The following is a 23,470-nucleotide window of genomic DNA, read 5'->3' on the forward strand; positions in this document are numbered from 1 at the left end:
ATAATATATTTTAAATTTAATTTATTATTAATATATATAATTTTTACTCTTATGACACCTCTTTTAAGGATAATGACATAATTTCTTTTTTAGTCCTTTTAATTTTTCTTTAATCTATAATTTAACTTTCACCCTATATGCGATTTAGTTTTTTTTACCTAATTACTCTTAATTCAAGCAAATTCTCTTAACCAAGACCTAATTAACTACACAACTAGCTTCGTAAATATTTATTATATATTTACGTGTCTGATTTACGGGAATGGAGTCTCAGGAATACATTTTCCGACACCCCTGACTATCGTGTCATTACAAGAAGAAAGAAGAAAGAAACATAGTTTGAAGCTGGCCCTGAAAGAGCAATGACTAAAAGGATTTCTGAAATTATTTTTGAAGTGTAGAACTATGATTGTGTAATGTGATTTAGAAAAAAAAATATGTGAAATAAAATATAAAATTTTGAAATAAAAGTAGATTGAACCAAAAGGATAAAAACTCTAGCCTTCTCGTTTAGTTTTTAAATTGGGCACAAATTATAGATGTCTTTTCATTCGATGATCGACCATCTAAAGTGATTGAGGAACAAATCAAACCACTAATTCTTCCATAGTGGTAAATTAATTAGAAGAACATCCCCACAGTTAATTTTGTATAAAATTTATAAAAAAAATATTTTTTAAAAATAGAGAATTCTAAAAAATGTATAAAAATTAAAAAAATTATAAAATTATCAAATAAAGAAAATACTAAAAAGTAAACAATAAATAACTGTAAAAGAGAATTTTTTGGTACCTTATTTTAACTCTCACAAGGATTCTATTTATAAGCCCTTGTTATTGAATGCAATATACAAATAAATGAAGCTTACTTAAGTGCTTATTTAATACATACATTAAGCAACTTTTATATTCACTTTTATAAATGAATAGGGGGTTTATCTCATCAATGAATTGATTAGAATATGAACATCCACATTTATATATTTGTAATACTTTCCCTTGGATGTCCATTAGAGAAAAATGTCTCATTAAAAAATTTGTTAGGAAAAATCTTGTGAGATAAAAACCTAATTAAGGAAAAATAGTACACAATCTTCTATTGTAAGTGGCCTCGTTAAAAACCTTTACAAGAAAAATCCAATGGAACAAAACTTTGATTAAAGGAAAAGAGTACATATCTTGAATCCCCAGATAACACTGCCACTTAACATCTTTGAGTTAATACATTCCAATTTTGTATACCAGCTTTTCAAATGTTGCAGTTGGTAATGCATTGGTAAAAAAATATGCTAAATTTTCACTAGAACGAATGTGTTGAACTTCAATATCACATTTCTTCTCAAGATCATGAGTGAATAATAATTTTGGTAAAATATTTTTCATTCTATCTCCTTTTATGTATCCCCCTTGTAATTAAGTTATACATGATGCATTATCTGTTAGGAAATGTGCCCATATTGCAGTAAACATATAATTGTTTTGTATGTATTTGAACGATAAATAAATAAATTTCACATTTCACTATTATGTCTTTTGTATTTCTATCTTTCATATTTTGTATACATAGCAAAATTGTGACAAGAAAATATTAGCTCATTGATTGTCTAAGTTCAAATTGATGATATGTGGCATTGTAAGAACGTTTACATTGCAAGAAAGACAACTTATTTCAATAGATAATCTAAACGACTCCGCAATCCTGTAAAAGAATCAAAGTAAACATTTGATTCAAATACTGAGAAGGATTATTATGTCGTCTACAATTTCAATTAAGGAAATGACTAGTATTGGCTATCGAAGCAGTTGACTCCATGGGTAGAGAGATAAATGTATTCATTGGCAAAATGATACATTAGGCTGGACCCAAGATGAATTAATTCTGAATCCGTTTGTAAATTAATTCACTTATGAAATTATGGTGTGATTTACCTAAATCCTGAGTTAGTCACTGACCATGCATATGTTACTCATGTGCTTTAATATAAAAGGAGGCTTATGCTCTATAGATGGTCGAGCCAATAGCTGGTATGTTGGGTACCTAACTTGTGTATGTCATGGCTTTACTAGCAATAGTAAAATTCATAACTCAATTAAAAAGTTAACAATATCCTTTTATTGACATTGTATGAATTGATAAATATGGAACGTGACCACGGGTTGCTGGTTCTTGAACGAGAAATTTATCACGATCATTTGTTGACAGTGACCGTATTAATCATTAAGAAGACACAATAGTGACGATGAGATAAAATAAGATTGTATTGAGTGAACGAATTTAACTCAAAGGAATCAAAGATATCATATGAGGGTAACACACACATGATGAGGTCATTGGACAAAGCAGTTGGATGAATTACTTTTGTAAAGAGTATGCAATAATGAGTTTTCAATCATAGTACTTCTTGTAGACTAACTCCATGATTAAGTAATTGTGAATTATCAGAACGATGCTTTTGGACATAATTACAATTATTAGAGCCTAATTGTATATGTTTGATTGGTCCCTCTACTAGCTCAACAAAAGCTCGATCGGACTGCTTTTGAATCAAAAGAAATTTTTACAACTTTAGAAATAATTTAATTGAGTCGATATATTCGATGTGGAATTAAATTGGGTGGTCGTAAGAATTATTCAATTAGAGAATTTGATTAAAGAATTTTCTTAAAAAATTAGTTTGGAAAATCTAACAGCTTGTTTGGTTTGGTGTATTGGCTAAGCCAATACACCCTTAATCGGTGGGCCCCACGTAATACCTATCTAAGACGCCGTTTGGTTGAGCGTATTGCTAATACGCGTGTATCCCCTTACTTCCCTAATCGGTGAAAAGCACCGATTTCTATTCCCCCCCTTCTGCCCAGATTAGACGGCGCTACCCTAAACCCTCCCTCTTTTACCCCTAATCGATCCCCTCTGTTTCTCTTCCGTTTCCCACCTTCATCCGAATTGCTTCCTTGTTTCATTACTTTTTCCCAGTATTATTTTCTTGCCTTTTCTGCCGATTCGCTCCCCCGATTATTTTCTTTTCTATTTTAGCCGATTTGCTCACAGTTTCTGCCGATTTGCGTCATCGGTTAGTCTATGTTTCCCGATAGATTAATATCCTTTTCTATTGTAGATGAAAACCAATACTTTCGAGGTAAATATGATCTATTGTTTTTATCTAATCGGTTTCCCCTTTTACTTTTTTCAGGTTCTTCTTCATTGTGCCCCGATTTGCTAATAGGTTAGTTTTAGCCAATTTTATTCTGTTTGTATTGCATGTGCGATTGAAATGTGTTTTCTGTTGTTGGTTAGGCTTAAGAAATGCATGCCGTTCGAAGTTGTTCTCTCTTCTGTGCTAATATTCGATTTCTGTTTGTTCTGTTGTAATTTTCGAGTCCTTTTTTTATCTCCAAAACCGAATGAGATTTCTTCCAATGTTTGTTTGTTTAAGTGCCTGAACTGAGTAGCAAAAATAGGTAAGATCATTGAGTTCTTTTGGTCCTCTGAAAGTAGCAAAAATAGGTAAGATTTCTGCAGTTCGAGTTCTTTTGTTTTTTTGTTATGTTGTAATTTGGTCCTCTGAAAGTAGCAAAAATAGGTAAGATGAAAATATTAGATGATAACGAATGTTCAAAACAATTTACAATGTTAAGAATATTGAATTTCATGCTGGGTGCAGATCATAGAAACTAGAAGCTGTTACATGCAATTTGTATAGTCTGGCTTTGGATATATGTGTGAAGATACTGATACTGGTACTTCAATGTCTTTCATGTATTCCATTTTTTCTAAATAGTTAATTAGGATGAACAGAAATATGATTTTTTTAAGATATTAAACATTTTGGAATTTGAGGTTCTTGTTATTGATTGAATATGATGTTTGATATGAGTAAGAATTTCTATTTTCTTTTTGTGTTTTAATCTATGAATTTGGGCAAGATATGAATTTGAGTTATATGTATATAACTAATTTTTTGTAAATTAAGAATAAAATTTGATATTTTCAGACTTTGGTAAATAGAAAAGCAATGATGAGTTGGATTTTCCAATCAGTGTAATATGATTTTTTTTCTGCTAACCAAGCTATCTATATGTTTATGTTTAATTGTAGGTCCAAAGTTCTGAATTCTATAGTCAAACTTATAATGTTTCATCGGAACTTTTTAAAAAGCAATAATATTATTGCAAAATTCCTTACAACTACCTTTTATCAACTTGTTACAGTCATTAAGTTCTATTGTTGGTTTTTGAACTTATCAAAGTACATTGTGTTTGGATCATTTATTAAACATAATTATGTATTTTCTGCTAGTAATATCACAAGATAGATAATATCGAGATAGAACAGTTTTAACCTACGAGGTGGGTTAGCTTTGATACACATGGTCAGTTACATAGATATCAAATTTATTATGATTTCAATCTTGTAGGTAAGTTAAAGTACTTGTACATTATAAATTCATGTTTGAAGAGGTTATAGGCGATAAAGATTTTGTTGGTTTTTTCTGGACATTGTTTTGATAGTCTGCTGGAAAATGTTATTTTAGTTTGTTAGTGAGTAGAAGATGAAACTGTTGTGGAAGATGAAATGTTATTTTAGTCTGCTGGACCTTGTTCTTGATTTGTTAGTCAATAGAATTTGTTATTTTAGTTCTTTTGGACCTTGTCTGCTGGAAAATTTTGATTTGTTCTTGATTGGGACGAGTATAGGATTTGAAGAGCATGTGTTTTGAACATAGGCCATGATAATACAAAGGAAAAAGTCAGCCATTAAAATAAGCAAGTAATTACTTTCAGGTTCAATTAGCATTCAAAATAAGCTTTCCTCATTTGCTTTCAAAAAAATGCTGATATAATATTGCTAAAACTTGTAAAAGCAAGTAATTAATTTCATTAAAATACCTTTCCTTTTAATTACTTTTCATGCCCTTCATGATGTTTTAGGGTGAAAGTTTGTAATCTATTTACCAAAGCTAAATTATAATTATATCTTTCTTTATATGACATTTCACCGACCAAAGTAAGCTAATTTAATGCGATTAATTGCTCTCTTTTTATTATGGTTTACGTCACTATCTCTCAAACCATATTCATTTCGTTTACTTTTGTCTCTAATTTTTTTTACATTGGTATTTAAATTATTTATCGATTACTATTTTTAGTCAAATAATTTAACGAGTTTAAAAAATAAATACTCCATCCGATTATTATTTTTATTCATATTTAACAATCTTATTTGCTTATCTAGTTTATGACTTGTATAATATTTGTCATGAGAGCAATTTTAAGTTAAATTGTCACTTAATCCAATTTAACAAAGTAAAAGGATTAAATTTTTAAAATTATAAATAAATAAATTAAATTTTAAATGTGTAAAAAATATAGAGACGAAAGAATAATTAAACGAAAAATGGGGCTTGTGACCTAATCTATCAAAAAAAATTCTTCATGCGGCAAAGGTTGTTATTATTTAAAATAGTACAGGTAATTTATTATAAATTCGATGTTTAATTAAATTATAAATATTATGATACTAATAATGAGAACATTATTGATAACATAAATATAATTGTAATTATTATAATTTTTATCTTTAATATTAATAATTTGAAATTAATAATAAACATGAAACCTGTTTGTTAAGTATTAATGTTGATATAATTTTGTGGAGAGAATTATATTTTTATATTAATTAATAAAAATTATCATATATATTTAAAATATACGTAAAATTAAAAGATTATACATACACCAACAATGTTTTTTAGGGTAAATAACATTAAACCAACAATTATACATACACCAACAATGTTTTTTAGGGTAAATAACATTAAACCAACAAGTAATTTTAGGTCAATTATACATACACCAACAATTAATTTTAGGTCAATTATACATGCTTTATAATTTCTTTATTGTTTGGGTGATTCATAAAGAAATGAAATTAAAGTTGCAACGATATCATTTAGTATCAACTATTTTGCTTCGTGTGTTCTAAATTTGTATTGTTTATTTTTATTTGATAATGTGTAATTGCAACTTCAATTCATTGATAGTGTGTTATAATTTTAATATGTTGCAGTAATGGCTCGTCTGCCTTTAATTGCATAAAGTGTGAGGCGTAAAAGAATTGGTCTTGCTTTGGAATTATGGTTGGAAATCTGTAGAATTGCGATTTGGTTCTTGTTTAGAATGGGTGCCAGCCTTAGCCTACAGACTTATCAACCAAGGATTAGGTCCTATACCTTAGACTTTTATGCAAAACGGGATTATATGAAGAGGCTTGTATATGCTAGTGACGAGACTTGTATTGAAAAGTTAGGATGAATAGAACTGCCTTTTGTAAACTATGTGAGATGTTAGAATCGATAGGGGGATTGAAGTCGTCAAGGTTCATGCTTGTTGATGAGCAAGTAGCAATGTTTTTACATATCATCTCCCATCACCTGAAAAATCGAGTTATCAAGCATCACTTTAGAAGGTCCGGGGAAACTGTAAGCAGAGCATTTCATAGTGTTTTAGATGCTGTCATACGCTTACAAGATGTCTTATTTAAAAAGCCGGAGCCAATTACAGCCGACTCTTCTGACACAAGGTGGAAATGGTTTAAGGTAGTAGACTGAGCTTTATATATAGCTTGTACAACATGTAGTTGACTTAGATTTAAATTAGTATTCTAACACAAGGTTTTATATCATGTGATATAGAATTGCTTAGGTGCTCTTGATGGAACCCACATAAAGATTAGGGTGCCAATAGTTGATAAACCTAGATATCGAACCCGAAAAAGTGACATAGCAACAAATATGCTAGGTGTTTGTACACCTGAGATGCAATTTGTTTATGTTCTTCCTGGTTGGGAAGGTTCAGTTGCCGATGGACGGGTGCTCCGAGATGCCATTAGTAGAAGACATGGACTAAAAGTTCCTCATGGTACAGTGTATACTTAGAGGAATTTGAATTATTCATTAAGATCAAACTTTGTTTGCTGAATTAATCATTTTTTAGCCAATTTATTTTATAGGTTGTTATTATCTAGTTGATGCTAAATACACAAATTGTGAGGGATTTCTTGCACCATTTAGAGGACAGCGATATCATCTGAACGAGTGGCGACAGGGTTATCAGCCAAGTTCTCCGTAAGATTTTTTTAATATGAAACATGCCTCAGCACGTAATGTCATTGAAAGATGTTTTGGCTTATTAAAACTTAGATGGGGAATACTTAGGAGTCCATCGTTTTATCCTGTACGGGTGCACAATAGAATTATTATTGCATGTTGTTTGCTCCATAATTTTATTCGAACCCATATGAGTATTGATCCCATTGAAGCGGAGGTGGGAGAAGGATTACCTACTAATGTGGTGGATGACGATGAACCGAATATCACAAATATTCATCCATCGGATGCTTGGGGAACTTGGAGGATGGAACTAGCCAACCAAATGTTCGATGAATGGCAAGCATCTAGAAATTAGTTAGGTTTAGGGACAAATTCAGTTTGAATTAATTTGTTGATGTTATTTTATGTAACTAGTTTATGAAACTTTGGTGGTCTTTGATTAAAATTCTGTAATGTACTAAACTTTGCTGAATTATAATTTAATTATCTTTTCATTCAGCATGTGTTATAAATTTAAATTTAGTATTGAACTACCGATATAATATTATAAACTGTTCACCCAACAATTAAATGATATTCAAAATAGTAAATAATGTTATTTTTTTTTCTTAAGAACAATATGTCAGGTGTTCCACCAAGAGGGTGCTTCTTCTCAAGCTTCTCGAGGAAGCAAAAGAAAATGGGTTCCAGAGGAGGATGCAGCCTTGGTTTCTTGCATGGTGGATTTGCACAATGTAGGAACATTTAATGCTGATACCGGGTTCAAAGCCGGTTATTTGAACGAGCTAGAGAAAATGCTAGAAAAGGCTTTACCAAGGGCAATGTTGAAGGCGAAACCAAATATTGAATCTCGGATTAGGTGCCTAAAAAGGGAACGGCCAGTCGTTTACAACATGCTTAATGGCCAAAACAACAGTGGTTTTGGTTGGGACGAGCATAGGCAGCTCGTTGTTGCTGAAGATGCAGTTTGGGAATCATATGTAAAGGTAAAATGTATTTCAAGTATTTATTTGTTTTTTTTACAAAACTTATAACTTAAATGATTTCCTCATTTTTTTTAGAGTCACAAAGAAGCCTCTCAGTTCAGACATCGTTCTTTCCCTTACTACAACCAGCTTACTACGATATACGCAAGAGATCGGGCGACTGGGAAAGACGCTCAAACAGCTGCTGATGTTCTTGAAGAAATACATGCTGAGGATGAACATACTACAGATATGAATGAAGAGAGAAACACATTCTATGACTGCGAAGCTGAGGTCTCTTTAGACGACATGGATGTTTCTGGTACAGATCCGCGAGGAGATAGAGACTAAGGGGGTTCCTCATCTTCAAACAAGAGAAAGAAGAAATCTGATGCTCGTGATAATGTGTATTCTTCATTTGAGGAGGCTGCCACCTTGTTGGGGGAAAAAATCCAGGCTGTTGGAGATAAAATCAGTATGAGTATTGCCTCCGAGGTGGTAGTTCAACAGAAGTCAGAAGAAAAGATGGAAGAGAAAGCTTCAAATTTATATTCAGCCTTATGGTCAATTGAAGGTTTAACCGACAATCAGCGGTATGATGCTTTGAGTAAAATTCCCGATCATCCAACTCAAATGATCGTTTTCTTCAGTTTACCTTCTGTTGCCCGATTGGAATGGGTCAGAAGATTTCTTTCTCACCATTAAATATCAATGTTCAAACTTTTTGATGTTGTAAAACTATATAACATATGAATTATGATGTACAATTTCATTTTCATCTAACTTTTTCTTAGTATAAGTTAATTATGTTTATGCAGAATATAATTCTCAAATTATATTGATCTTAGTAAATTCATAAGAACATTTTATGAAATTATATTTAATAATAATTATTTTAAATTGTATTTAATCATATATTTTAATTAAAATATATTTAATATTAATTATAGTATCATATATTATGATTTGAATAAATTATATAAGAATATGAATTATTAAGAATTTCATTAAATTATATATTTTAATTAAAATATATTTAATAAAAATTATATTTAAATATGATTAAATTATTTATTACTGACAATAATAATCTTATTAAAATTTAAATAACAATAACAATAATCATTTACAAAAACAAATTTATGCTAATTATAAGAATTTTATTAAATTATATATTTTAATTAAAATATATTTAATAATAATTATGTTTAAATATGATTAAAATATTTATTACTGATAATAATAATCTTATTAAAATTTAAATAACAATAACAATAATCATTTACCAAAACAATTTTATGCTAAGGGTATTCTAGTCATTTTAGTTTTTTCCATTATGCTATTACACCTCTATTCCATTCAACCAAACACAAAATTACTATTATGCCTCTATTCCATTACATTCAACCAAACAGTGGATTAGCTATTACACCTTTAATCCAATACAGCGAACCAAACGCACCCTAAGTGATTTTTGAGAAAATTAAATTTGATGAAGCAAAATTAAATTAATCAAATTAATTAAAAATGATATGATATTTTTATAAATTAATTTTTAAGTCAGACAATTTGTCTAATGGGTAATTGAACTTAAAAATTGGACTTGATTGAGTCCGAGAGCCTAAAACCGAGATCAAGACCCAAAAATTGGTCGAACTAGGCTTGGTATGTGAAACTGAGCTGACAGTCCAACTAATGGCTGGATCGGACTGATCGGGCCGTCACTGGCCCGGACTGAACCGCCAGAAACCAAACTAGCTTGGGGTGCTAGCGATTGCAATGGCGTCATTTTAGTGGTCGAAAAATGGTTAGTGGTAGTGGGTCTTCAATGGTTGAGCAGTGAAAGAATTACACTCCTACTGGGACTCTACTAGAGAATTTGATTTTAAATTACCTATTCCAAAAATAATATTATTTTAATATATTTAATATTAAATTAAATTTAATACTTATCTTAATAGTATTTTATTAATTTAATATTAAACTGATTATCTTAATGTTAATATTAATTTAACATTTATCTTGTAAATAAGTATTTATTAATTTAATAAGATTTAATATTAAATTAATTTAACATTCATCCTATATGAATTAAAAAGGTACAATTTTGATTAAGTGTTTATTACTTTAGATATCACAACCTAATTCTTATTTTGATTTTTTTTAAACTCTGATTTTTTCCTAAATTTATTTTCCGCTGCATTTTTCAAACACAAATTTCTAACACCTGTGTCTATTATCCATTCAGTATCATTTTCCATCAGGTTGACCTCTGAGACCACAACGACGATCATCTTGTCTAGATCTTCAATCATATGTGCTAATGGTTTGTTCTCTTTCTGATTGTGACTCTTGGAGCAGTCAGAGCGCCGAAAGTATTGGTATGTTTTGTGTCCTGGCTTGCCGCATACATAGAAACTCACTGAATTGTTGGACTTTTAATTTTTTCCCAGTTTCTTGAAGTTAACAAGCTTCTTGGATTGAAGCTTGGTTTCTTCTTTGGATTCCCGATATTCTTAAACATGTTAAGTTTAAGACCAGAAGAAGATTCCATAAGGTTAGCCTTAAAAGATAATTCACTGGTAGTGACAAAATCCTTATCTTTAATACGATTGGCTTCTTCGATTTTCATGTGGCAGATTAGTTCCTCCAAGGACATGCCTTGTTTCTTATGCTTCAGAAGATTCTGGTAGTCGGTTTCATGCAGTCGTTTGAGTTTGGACAGGTCAGAGATGTATTTGTTAACGGTAAGAGACATTGTTTCTACAGTAGTAGGTACCATTTTTAAATTGTTGGATAATTACTACTACAAAATAAAGGCGTTAGCATTGACAAGTACAAATAATAAGGGAAAATTAGATAAATAATGTGTCTTGGAGAATCACTGCCTTAGAAGCGATTTCGCCTTGACCGGTGTAATCAGAAATGAACGTCGCCTCTAAGGTTAACACAATGCTTCCAAATTCATACACCCGAATGAGTAAGATAGACATAATTGGTATTGCTCTTCTTATGTTTATAGGAAATATGATCAAAAATACTTTTAAAGGTGGTTGAAAATTTTGGCTCAAAAAAACCACATTAGGATCAATTCCTAGGAAAATTTGGAGGGGTCATAGATAGTCTCGCTTACTAGACAGAACTTTCACTAATGTAATTTTTAGTAAAATAACAAAGAAGGATGAAGAAGATTAGAAGAGTGATAAAGGCTCTGATTTTTGTTGCTTGTAAAAAATGAGGGGAAATGAATCCTGTTTATAGGATTCTTAAATGTGTAAAGTGATCCAAAAAATTTAACAATCAGGTTCCAACGGCCATATTGCAACGGTCATATTCCAATGGCCATATTGTAACAGTAAGATTTCAATGACCATGTTTTTGCATTACCAACACTTGGGACATATCATTAGTAGAAAATGAGTAGCTATGGATTACAACAATATGAAATGTGTCCTTGAGTGGCCTAACCCGAAGACTGTTAAGGAACTTAGGGGATTCCTTGGGCTTGCTAGTTACAATAGGAGATTCATAGAGGGATATGGTCTTATTGTAAAACCATTAACTGACCTTCTAAAAATGTATGGGTGGAATTGAAACGAACAAGCCACTTTTGCATTTCAGTCCCTTAAAGAGGCTATCACCACGCACTGGTTTTAGCATCACCAAATTTCTCGGATGAATTAACCATTGAAATAGATGCATGTGGATTGGGAGTAGGAGCAGTATTATCACAACAGGGTTGGCCTTTGACTTTTTTTTAGCAAAGCTCTTTCACCAAGGCATCGGGCTCTTTCCATAAATGAAAAAGAGATGTTGGCAATCCTAATGAAAATCAAGAGGTGGAACTCATATTTGGTTGGTAGACATTTTAAAATTAAGACTCACTATCAAAGTTTAGAATTTTTACTGGATAAACATGCGGTGACCCCAATGCGACAAATGTAGGTTGGTAAAATGCTAGGGTATGATTATGATGTACGCTATAAAAAAGGATCTACAAACACAATGGTTGACTTAATCTCTTGAAGACCTATAGAAGAACAACCTCAACTTTTAGCTATTTCAGTCATCTCTATCACAATTTTACAAAAAATTCAAGCAACTCAGAAAGATGATGCAAAGCTACAACATAAAATTTCTAAATTGCTAAAACATCCGACTAAGGGTTTAAAATATACGTGGATGAATGATTAACTTAGAAGGAACGGAAAGTTGGTTGTGGGTCATGATTCTCAAATTCGAGAGGAATTAATTAGCTGCTTCTATGACAACCCTACTAGGGGCCATTTTGGTTCTGTGCTACAAACAGTCCGCTGTTGTTTACTGGAAGGAATGAGTAAAGACATCAGAAAATAGGCTAGATTGTAAGTATTTAGTGAAAAAAATCAATGGATGAAGGAAACTGAACACACTTTATTCAACAATCATTTAGAATTTATACAAAATAAAATCAAGAACCCACTAACTTTCTCCTAAACTTAAGCAACACACAAATAACTAATTCCTAAAAATAGGAACAAACTTTGACACAATCAACTTAACAAAAAAACACACGTGGACATGTTTCAGTCCTAAAGCATTTTATTAACACTCCTTCATGCTTTAGGAGCTGCAAATACCAAGTCTTGACCTCAGAAACTCAAACTTGCAAGTAGGCAATGGTTTGGTTAAAATGTCTGCAACTTGATTTTCTGTTTTGTAGTAGACAAGAATCACATCTCCATGTTTCTGTATTTCCTTTAGGAAGAATAGCTTGATATTAAAATGTTTAGTCTTCCCATGAAACACGGGATTATGAGAGATAGTAATAATAGCTTGGTTGTCAACAAGAATCTCTGTGCTTTCTTTCTGCTCCAGATCAAGATCAAGTAAAATTTTCCTCAGCCATAAAGCTTGATTAACAGTAACTGTTACAGCAATAAACTCTGCTTCAGCAGTAGATTGGGCTACACTTTCTTACTTCTTCGAGCTCCATCAGAAAACACCAGAGCCAAGAGTAAAACAGTAGCCTGAAGTGCTCCTCATATCATCAATGGAACCTCCCCAGTCACTGTCAGAAAAACCAACCAGCTTGAACTCCTTGCTCCTTATGAACTTAACACCAAAATCACTACTGCCTTTGACATATTGAATCACTCTTTAGGCAGCCTTGAGATGTAATTCACTTGCATAATGCATGAATCGGGACAAAATACTTATATCATTCAAAATATCAGGCCTTGTTGCTGTGAGATATATTAAGCAACCAATCAAACTCCTAAAATATCCTTCATCAACTTTGTTAGCACCGCCTTCTTTGCACAACTTCTCTTTCTGATTCATTGGAGTGCTTGTTGCCTTACACTCCTCCATCTGAAACTTTTTCAGTATTTCCTTTGCATACTTTTTCTGGCAGATGAAAACTTCACCTTGCCCTTGCTTGATCTCTATGCCAAGGAAGTAGGACATGAACACGAGATCTGTCATTTCAAACACCTTCATCATTTCCTGTTTGAAAATTTGAATATGATCTGTATTGTTTCCTGTAACCAGTAGGTCATCGACATATAGTGAAATAATAAGAATTTCTGTATCATTGTGCTTGACATACAAGGTTGTTTCTGATAGACTTTTCACAAATCCCAAGTTCAACAAATATTCATCAATTTTGCTATACCAAGCTCTTGGAGCTTGTTTTAAACCATAAAGGGTCTTCTTAAGAAGATAGACTTTATCTCCTTCACATTCCTTCCTAAATCCTTGGGGCTACTTAACATAAATTTCTTCTTGTAAGACACCATTTAAAAAAATTGATTTGACATCCAACTCGAACACTTTCCAACCTTTTTGTGTAGCTATTGCAAGCAGTAACCTGATTGTGTCCAATCTAGAAACAAGAGAAAAAGTGTTAGGGTAATCAACACCAAAGATTTGGGCATACCCTTTAACCACAAGCCTGGCTTTGTGCTTGTTGAGTGAGCCATCAATGTTAAGCTTGGTTTTAAATACACACTTAACTCTAATTACCTTCCTGCCTTGAGGTTTGTCCACAAGAATCCAAGTCTTGTTCTTTTCTATCATTGACAGCTCCTCCATTGTAGCTATCCACCTTTGATCCTTTTTTGCTTCTGCATAGTCGGCAGGTTCACACACAAAAATAGTACACATTTCATAAATATTTGAGAGCAACCTTATTCCTCTTACGGAAGTATCACCCACTGTTTCATTCTGCCAGTCATCTTCTTCTTCGATGTTTGAATCAGAAAACTTGAGTTTCAGCTCTGTCATGGTCTGACCCTTCTTTTCTACATCATCTCAGCTCCACTCTTCATCCTCCATAAAGTGAACATCCCTACTAACAATAATATTTCCAGTTTGTGGCTGAAAAATTTTATAGGCCTTGCTAACAATACTATAACCTATAAATATACCTGGTGAAGCTCTCCTATCAAGCTTGTCACGCTTGCTCTGTGGAACATGAGTGAAACACAAGCAACCAAATATTTTAAGGAATTTCAGAGATGGTTTGTAACCATACCATGCCTCATATGGTGTCTGTTCCTTCATCGCCTTTGTAGGAAGCCTATTTTGAAGAAACACAGTCGTATTTGCTGCCTTTGCCCAAAAATTCTTTGGCAAATTCTTCTTATGCAGCATGCATCTCGACATCTCCGTGATGCATCTACTTCTATTTTCACTAACTCTATTTTTGTTGAGGTGTGTAAGGGGTTGTAAGCTGATGCTCTATGCCTGAATCTTCACAAAACTTTTTAAATTCTGCCGAAATGTACTCCTTCCCATTGTCAGACTTTATACTCTAAATTTTGCAGCCACTTTCATTCTCAACTCTTGCCCTAAACTTCCAAAAAACTTGAGCTACTTCTGATTTAAATGTCAAGAAAAAAATCCAGCACATTCTGGTGAAGTCATCAATAAAGGCAATATAATAGCGACTATCTTTTAAAGAAGGTGTTCTTTGAGGGCTTGCAACATCTGTGTGGATGAGCTGCAATTTGTGAGTGGCTCTTTAGGTTGACTTCGAAAATAGCTTCCTATTTTACTTTCTAAACTGATACGCTTTGCAGCTTGAGATTGCATCACTAAGCTTGGGAGCATTAAGTGCCAACTCCTTTTCTCTTAGTTGTACTAGCCATTGATGATGATAGTGTCCAACTCTCTCGTGCCAAATCTGTGTGACATATTTTTTAAGAGGAAAAGTAGATTGCTCATCCTCTAAAAGATTGAGTGAAAAACTCTTTCCTTTGATTTTTACTTTGAAGATATCTTGATTAGTTGCATCCTTAATCAAGCAACATTCATCTTCAAAAGTAACTTTAAAGCTTTTTTTCAATAAGTTGACCTACACTCAATAGATTTTGGTCAATGTCAAGAACAAAGAGAACATCCTGTATATGTTTTGTACCTGTACAGCTTGCAATCGTAACAATCCCCTTTCTTTTGACTGAGATGTAATCCCCATTGTCAATTCTGACTTCGGTGATGTTAGTTGGCTTCAAATCTTTAAACAACTCATTGTCATGAGTCATATGGTTGGTACAACCGTTGTTAATCAGTCAGCTTTCATTTGATTCACTACCCACGAAGCATGTAGCCACAAACAGTTGATCCTCGTCCTCTTGATCAACAATCTTAGCCTCTTCACCTTGTTTTTGATTCTTGTTCCTGTAAATTACAGCTTCATGCGCCATTTGGTTACATTTGGTGCACTTGGCATCTAGTCTTCTCTAGCATTTGTAAGGAGGATGACCCTTTCTCTTGCAATGTTGACATTGAGAGTAGGATCCCTTCTTGACTCTTGCTTTGTTGTTGGCTGAAGATTCTCCAGTAGAATTTTGATTCTTCTTGAAAAACTTCTTTTTATTATTCCTTCCATTCTCATGATGCTTAGCTGGCTAGGTTTTTTTAACAGTACCTTCTTGCCTCATGGTTTTTCTTTGGTCCTATGCTTGCAAAGTATTGAGAATCTCTGCAAGAGTAATTTGAGTCAGATCCTTGGTTTTTTCCAAGGCTGAAATAGATGCCTTAAATTTTTCAGGCACTTTTACAAGATTTTTTCAACAATTCTGGAGTCCTTGAACTCAGAATCAAGTAATCTGATTCGGTTTGCAATGTCCAATAACCTATTAGAATACTCTTTAATTGATTCTATTTCTTTCATCTTTTGCAACTCGAATTCTCAAATCAAGTTTAGCACACACATTTATTTGATTCTTTCATCTCCTTCATACTCTGACTTGAGATAATTCCATATCTCATATGCTGACTTTAGAGTCATAATCCGAGTGAAGATAGTAGATGAGACTTCAGCGAACAAACAAGCCTTTGCCTTGGATTTCTTTGTCTTCTTCTCGTTCTGTAATTTGATCTATGCCATAGTAGGATTATTTGGGAGAGCAGGAATTTCATAATCCTCTTCCACTGCTTCCCAAATATCCAAAGCTTCTATATACGCCTTCATATGAACTGCTCAAACCTGGTAGTTGTCTCCATCAAACACCAGTGGAAAAATTGAAGAGAAACTGGAACTTGCTTCGACGTCTATGACACAGCAACCTCGTACACCCACTCACAGATCCCTTAAGAATACAACTCTGATACTAATTGTAAGTACTTTAGTGAAAAAACTCAATGGATGAAGGAAACTGAACACCCTTTATTCAACAATCATTCAGAATTTATATAAAATAAAATCAATAACCCACTAACTTTCTCCTAAACTTAAGTAACACACAAATAACTGGTTCCTAAAAATAGGAACAAACTTTGACACAATCAACTTAACAAAAAAAACACGTGGACATGTTTCAGTCTTAAAGTATTTTCTTAACATAGAGCTTGTCCAATTTGTCAAAAGCAAATATATTACAATGCTACTTATCCTCGAATGCTGTAAACTCTCCCAATCCCTGACAAAATTTAGACTGACATCAGCTTAGACTTTATAGAAGGTCTTCCTAAATCCAATGGGGCCTATGTTATACTGGTAGTTGTTGATAGGTTACCAAAGTACGCCTATTTTGCTACCTTAAAGATCTCTTTTACTGCCATTATAGTTTCCCAGCTATTTATGGATCAAATTGTAAAGCTCAATGGTCTTCCTAGTAGTATTGTTTTGGATAGAAACAAAATTTTTATGAGTGAATTCTGGAGGGAGCTATTCAAATGATTCAACACTACACTTAAGTTTTCCACTTCTTGCCACCCTTAAACGGATAGCTAGACAGAAGTGGTCAACATAAGTCTTGAGACTTATCTTCAGTGCATGACAGATGAGAAACTAAAAAACTAGAGCCTTTGGCTTCCTTTGGCTGAAAGGTGGTAAAATACATCACACTACTTATCCATCAACACCACTCCTATGAAGCGTATGTATGGCCAACCACCACCCTTACACCTACCTTACCTTCTAGGGAAATCAAAGGTTCATGTTGTGGATAGGAGTTTGTAGGCACGAGAAGTTGCCATTAAAATGCTGCAAATTTACCTCACAAGATCTCAAAATAGATTGTGGTCTTTAGCTAACAAAAGAAGATCTGATAGAGAGTTTAAAGTCGGAGATTGGGTTTATCTAAAGCTCCAACCTTACAGGTAATAATCCATAGTCAAACAACCATGTATGAAATTAACAGTTAAATACTTTGGTCCCTTCCTCATCTTGGAAAAAAATGGTAATGTTGCTTATAAATTGAACCTACCCTTGGCTCGAAAGTTCACTACATTTCATGTTTCTCAGCTCAAAAAAAATGTGAGAGCAGCCCTTACTCACCCCCAATTACCGTTGATGGCTAATGATGGCACCATCCCTCAGGAACCAATTACAATACAGGAGGATGATTAAAATACTTGACAAGAGAATGATTAGAAAGGGAGACCATGTAGCCACTGAAGTGCTAGTGTCACGGACTTAGAGTTTTCCCACGCGATCCGTGCGGCCTTAGGCAGTTTCTCTACTTAAAATGCCTAAGTCAGCCTAACTTGCAACAAAAAAGGATTCAACAGCAAAAACGCCCAAGTCAGCTTAACTCGCAACAATAAAGGATTCAATAGAATTCCCTTAAGATTTTCACGAAGAACAGCAGAAGAACGAAGTAAGAACGAGCCTTGAAAGATGAACAAAAGCAAGAACACTTGAGAGAAAAGTTTGAGTGAACACTCTCAAAATTCTTATTAACAACTGAATGCCTTACAATTAGCAAAGAGGTCTCACAGTACATCAATGGCTACAATTAAAAGCTGTATACAATTAGAACTCTAAGCTTACTTAACTAGCTATATACAACTGGAACTCTAAGATTTCATAATTATATCTTCTAGATCACTTCTCATTTTTACCAGGCTCTTGAGATGGGCTTTTAATCTCTCCAAGCAATGGGCCAGTTTGATTGGGCCAAGTGACCTCCCACAAATGCGATGGTTCGCACAAGTTTGTCATGGTGGCGTGCTCACATGCGCAACCTATGACATTCTCCCCCACTTGTTCTAGCGACGCCCTCGTCGCATCCTCCTGATGGAACTGATCAATCTTTCCTTGGAACTGCCACAATGCTTCGGCGGGTTCCCAACTTGCTTCGCTATCAGGAAGTCATTTCTATCGAACTAAGTACTCATGTCGTGGTCGGTGGTGCTTTTGTCTAATTACTCGATCTGCTTCAATATTTTCAACTTCACGATCATACGACACCTTTACCCCCATTGGTGCTCGTTCGGACTTGCCTCGATTCAGATCTTCTTGATCCCCATGAAATGGCTTAAGCATGCTTACATAGAAGACTGGATGTACTTTAAGTTTTGGTGGCAACTCCAGCTTGTAGGCCACCTTGCCCACTCTCTTCACAACTTTAAACGGCCCTTCATACCTTCGCACAAGACCCTTGTGCAAGCCAGTATATCGTAAAATCAAGTGTAGTTTAGCAAGGACTGAGCCACCCACTTGAAATTCTACATCCCTTCGGTTCTGATCGGCCCACTTCTTGTTACGCTTACTTACCTTATGTAAACAAGCTCTAGCCAAGTCATTCTTCTCTTGCCAATCTTTTGCGAATCGATAGGCTGCCGAATTTGGTCCTGTATAATGGGTCACAACAGCATTGGGTGTGAGTGGCTGTTGACCCGTCACTATTTCAAATGGACTTTGATTCGTGGCCCCACTTCGCTGCAAGTTGTATGAAAATTGGGCCACATCTAGCAACTTTGGCCAATCCCTTTGTGTGGCACTCACATAGTGTCGAATATATGTCTCCAACAGTGCATTTACTCGTTTAGTTTGCCCATCGGTTTGTGGATGCATGCTTGTGGAGAAGTTCAAATCTGAGCCCATTGACTTGAACAACTCCGTCTAGAACCGGCCAGTAAATCGCCCATCTCGATCGCTGATAATAGATAGTGGCACTCCCCAATATTTCACCACGTGTCTAAGGAACAACCGAGCTGCTTCCTTAGCAGGGCACTCTTTGGTCGTCGGAATAAAAGTCGCATACTTTGAAAACCTGTCCACCACAATAAGAATACTAGCAAACCCGTCAGACTTAGGCAAACCAATAATAAAATCCATGGATAAACTCTCCCATGGCCTTTCTGGAACTGGCAAGGGTTGAAGCAAGCCGGCTGGAGTCTTTAACTCAACCTTGTCTTGTTGGCACACTAGACAAGTTTTCACATAGGTTTCCACATCAGCACCCATGTGAGGCCAGTAATAACGATCTTCCAAAAGGGCCGAAGTGCGATGCATCCCTGGATAGCCTGCCCATTTTGAGTCATGACACTCATTCATGACTTCCTTATGAAGTTTCCCATAATGGGGCACATAGAGGCGGTGTCCATGAGTGTATAATAGCTCCTCATCAAGCCAAAATATTCTCGTTTTTCCCTCCTTGGCCAGCTCACTCAAATTTTTGGCCGTGGGATCACGGGACAATCCTTCTCGAATGCGTTCCAGCAAAGGACCCTCAGGTTGACTAATTACTGCAAATTCCATCTTGCGACTGAGTGCATCAGCCACAATGTTGGCACTTCCTGGTTTATATTCAATTGTAAAATCAAACTTCGCTAGTAAAACCTGCCAACAAGCCTGCTTGAGAGACAACTTTTTCTGGGTTAGGAAATAACTATTGGCAACATTATCGGTAAGGACCACAAACTTGGAACCCAATAGATAGTGTCTCCATGTGCGCAAGCAGTGTACTACCGCAGTCATCTCTTTCTCTTGGACCGTATATCTACGCTCCGTCTCATTAAGCTTTCGACTCTCGAAAGTAATTGGGTGCCCATCTTGCATCAGTACTCCCCCAATAGCATAATCTGATGCATCCGTGCGTACTTCATAAGGCTTTGTAAAATCTGGCAAGGCAAGTACAGGTTCCCTCGTCATTTCTTACTTCAATTGATTGAAGGCCTTCTCACATTCCGGATTCCAATCCCATACCTTCCCCTTTTTCAACATGTCTGTCAAGGGAGTGGCGATTCTGGAGTAGCCTTCGACAAAGCGTCGATAGTAATTTGCCAACCCAAGGAAAGATTTCAGCTCCGTTAACTTGGTTGGAGGCTCCCACTCTAAAATGGCTCAAACCTTGCTCTTGTCCATTCGGATCTTGCCACTTCCCACAATGTGGCCTAGGAATGACACCTCTTTTTGGGCAAGTGAGCATTTCTCCTCCTTGATGAACAGCTCATTTTCCCTCAAAGTTTGGAACACCTCCCTCAAGTGTCCTATGTGCTCTTCAAGCGACTTGCTATACACCATAATATCGTCAAGGTAAACAACCACAAAACGATCAAGAAAGGGTTGAAGTACCTTATTCATTAGGGTGCAGAATGTGGCTGGAGCATTCGTGAGCCCGAAAGGCATCACAAACTCATACGAACCGTACCGTGTTACACAAGCTGTCTTTGGTTCGTCCCCCTCGGCTATCCGAACTTGATGATACCCCGATCTCAAATCTAACTTGGTAAACCATCTTGCACTACCAAGCTGATCAAACAAATCTGCAATAAGAGGAATAGGGTACCTATTCTTCACAGTGATCTTGTTTAGAGCTTGATAATCGATGCACATTCTCAAGGACCCATCATGTTTCTTTTGGAACAACACTGGCGCACCATATGGGGATTTAGATGGTCTAATGGATCCTGCATCCAAAAGTTCCTTCAATTGTTTCCGTAACTCTTCTAATTCTGGCGGAGACATACGATAGGGGGCCCTTGCTGGCGGTACCACATTGGACACTAACTCGATTTTGTGGTCCACCTCCCTCTTGGGTGGCAAACTTTTCGGCAACTGAGCAGGCATTACATCTCGGAATGATTGCAACAATTGTCCCACTTCTTTCGGGGTCTCACTAACAGACTCAGCAGTCTCTTCGATCTTCAAGGTGGCTAAATATAATACTTCATTTCTCCGTACACCTTTAGCAAACTGAATTGCTGACAGTGTTTTTCCCTCAAAACTTCTCTTCCTTGTCACTTTCACCATGCATTGATGTTTCGCATCTGAAATCACCATGTAATTGCTCGAAGGGGCAATAAGAGCATTAACCTGATCAAGGAAGCTTAGTCCAACCACAAAGTCATAGTCATCCAATGGTATTACCTTAATGGATACCTTCCCCGACCAATTGCCGAGCTGAAGTTCCACTCCCTTTGTAACCCCATTGATTGGAACACTTTCTGAGTTCACTGTTTTGATCCGACCCACTTCATTATCTATCTTAAGGCCCAGTTTACAAGCAGCCTCCTCAGACATGAACAAATCAGAAGCGCCTGTGTCAACGAGAGCATTCAATTTTCTGCCAGCCACAATGATGTCTACAAACATCAAACCATGGCTCATTTTATCTTCGACACCCCCTAGTATTGAACCAAGATTGTTATCCTCCACGTCGGACTCCCCTTTTGCTTCCATAGCCGTGAGAGCGGCCTTCTTTGGGCAGTCCTTAATCATATGTGGACCATCACAGTGAAAGCAACTTATAGGCCCACTCTTTCTCTTGTCTCAAGGTTTCTTACCATTGCCGTTCCTAGTGGGCCTTTCTTTATCTCCCCCACTATTACTCTTTTGGTTAAATCTGGGCTTAGAAGAATTGGGACTATATTTCTTTCCACCAAATTCAGCAAGCGATTCTGCTACTGACATAGCCTTGGTGAGTTCTTGAACTCCTCGGCGTTGCAACTCTTGCTTCGCCCACGGTTTTAATCCATCCATGAAGGAAAAGAATGCCTCTTTCTCCCCCATATTTGAGATTTGGAGCATAAGCTCGCTAAACTCCTGCACATACTCCCTCACAGTGCCTTGTTGCGCAAGCCGACGCAACTTTACCCGAGCCTCATCCTTGGCATACTCTGGGTAAAACTGTGCTTTGAACTCACATCGAAACTCCTCCCATGTTTCGATTTCGGTCCCACCACGTCTTACATCGGTGGACCTACGACGCCACCACAACAAAGCAACGTCAAATAAATACATTGCAGTAGTAGTTACCTTAGTGACATCCTCCGTGATGCCTTTGGCACAGAAGTATTGCTCGATTCCCCACAAAAAGTTGTCCACATCTCTTGTGGACCTTGTTCCCTTGAACTCCTTGGGCTTAGGAACATCAATATTGGGCTTGGGTGCGACAGTCGCTAACCCACCATTGCCTAAAGCAACCTTGTAGATTATGAGTTCACCCTTGAGCTCCGCAATCTCTCCCTTCAAGGGTGCCACCATAGCCTCAATGGCATTATCTCTACCAGTCAACTGCTCCACATTATCAGTCACATACACTTTGAGCTGCTCCTGCATGGATTGCAATCCATCATGGAGCCTATCGTCGACATCATCAATCCTCTCCTTGATATCCCCCGCGGAATTTTTGAGAGTGATGACACGATCCTCTAAAGCTGACAATATGTCCCTCGAGCGACTAGCTTTCCTTGCCCTTCCACGGGTCTCCATTCCCTCAACTTCTTTCGACATCTTTCAGCGGTAGCTACGAACCTTAGCTCTGATACCAACTGTCATGGACTTAGAGTTTTCCCACGCGATCCGTGCGACCTTAGGCAGTTTCTCTGCTTAAAACGCCTAAGTCAGCCTAACTTGCAACAAAAAAGGATTCAACAGCAAAAACGCCCAAGTCAGCTTAACTCGCAACAATAAAGGATTCAATAGAATTCCCTTAAGATTTTCACGAAGAACAGCAGAAGAACGAAGTAAGAACGAGCCTTGAAAGATGAACAAAAGCAAGAACACTTGAGAGAAAAGTTTGAGTGAATACTCTCAAAATTCTTATTAACAACTGAATGCCTTACAATTAGCAAAGAGGTCTCTATTTATAGTTGAGCCTCACAGTACATCAATGGCTACAATTAAAAGCTGTATACAATTAGAACTCTAAGCTTACTTAACTAGCTATATACAACTGGA

Source organism: Gossypium hirsutum, chromosome D06 (assembly GCF_007990345.1).
Source record: "Gossypium hirsutum isolate 1008001.06 chromosome D06, Gossypium_hirsutum_v2.1, whole genome shotgun sequence".
Classification (NCBI taxonomy): Eukaryota; Viridiplantae; Streptophyta; class Magnoliopsida; order Malvales; family Malvaceae; genus Gossypium; species Gossypium hirsutum.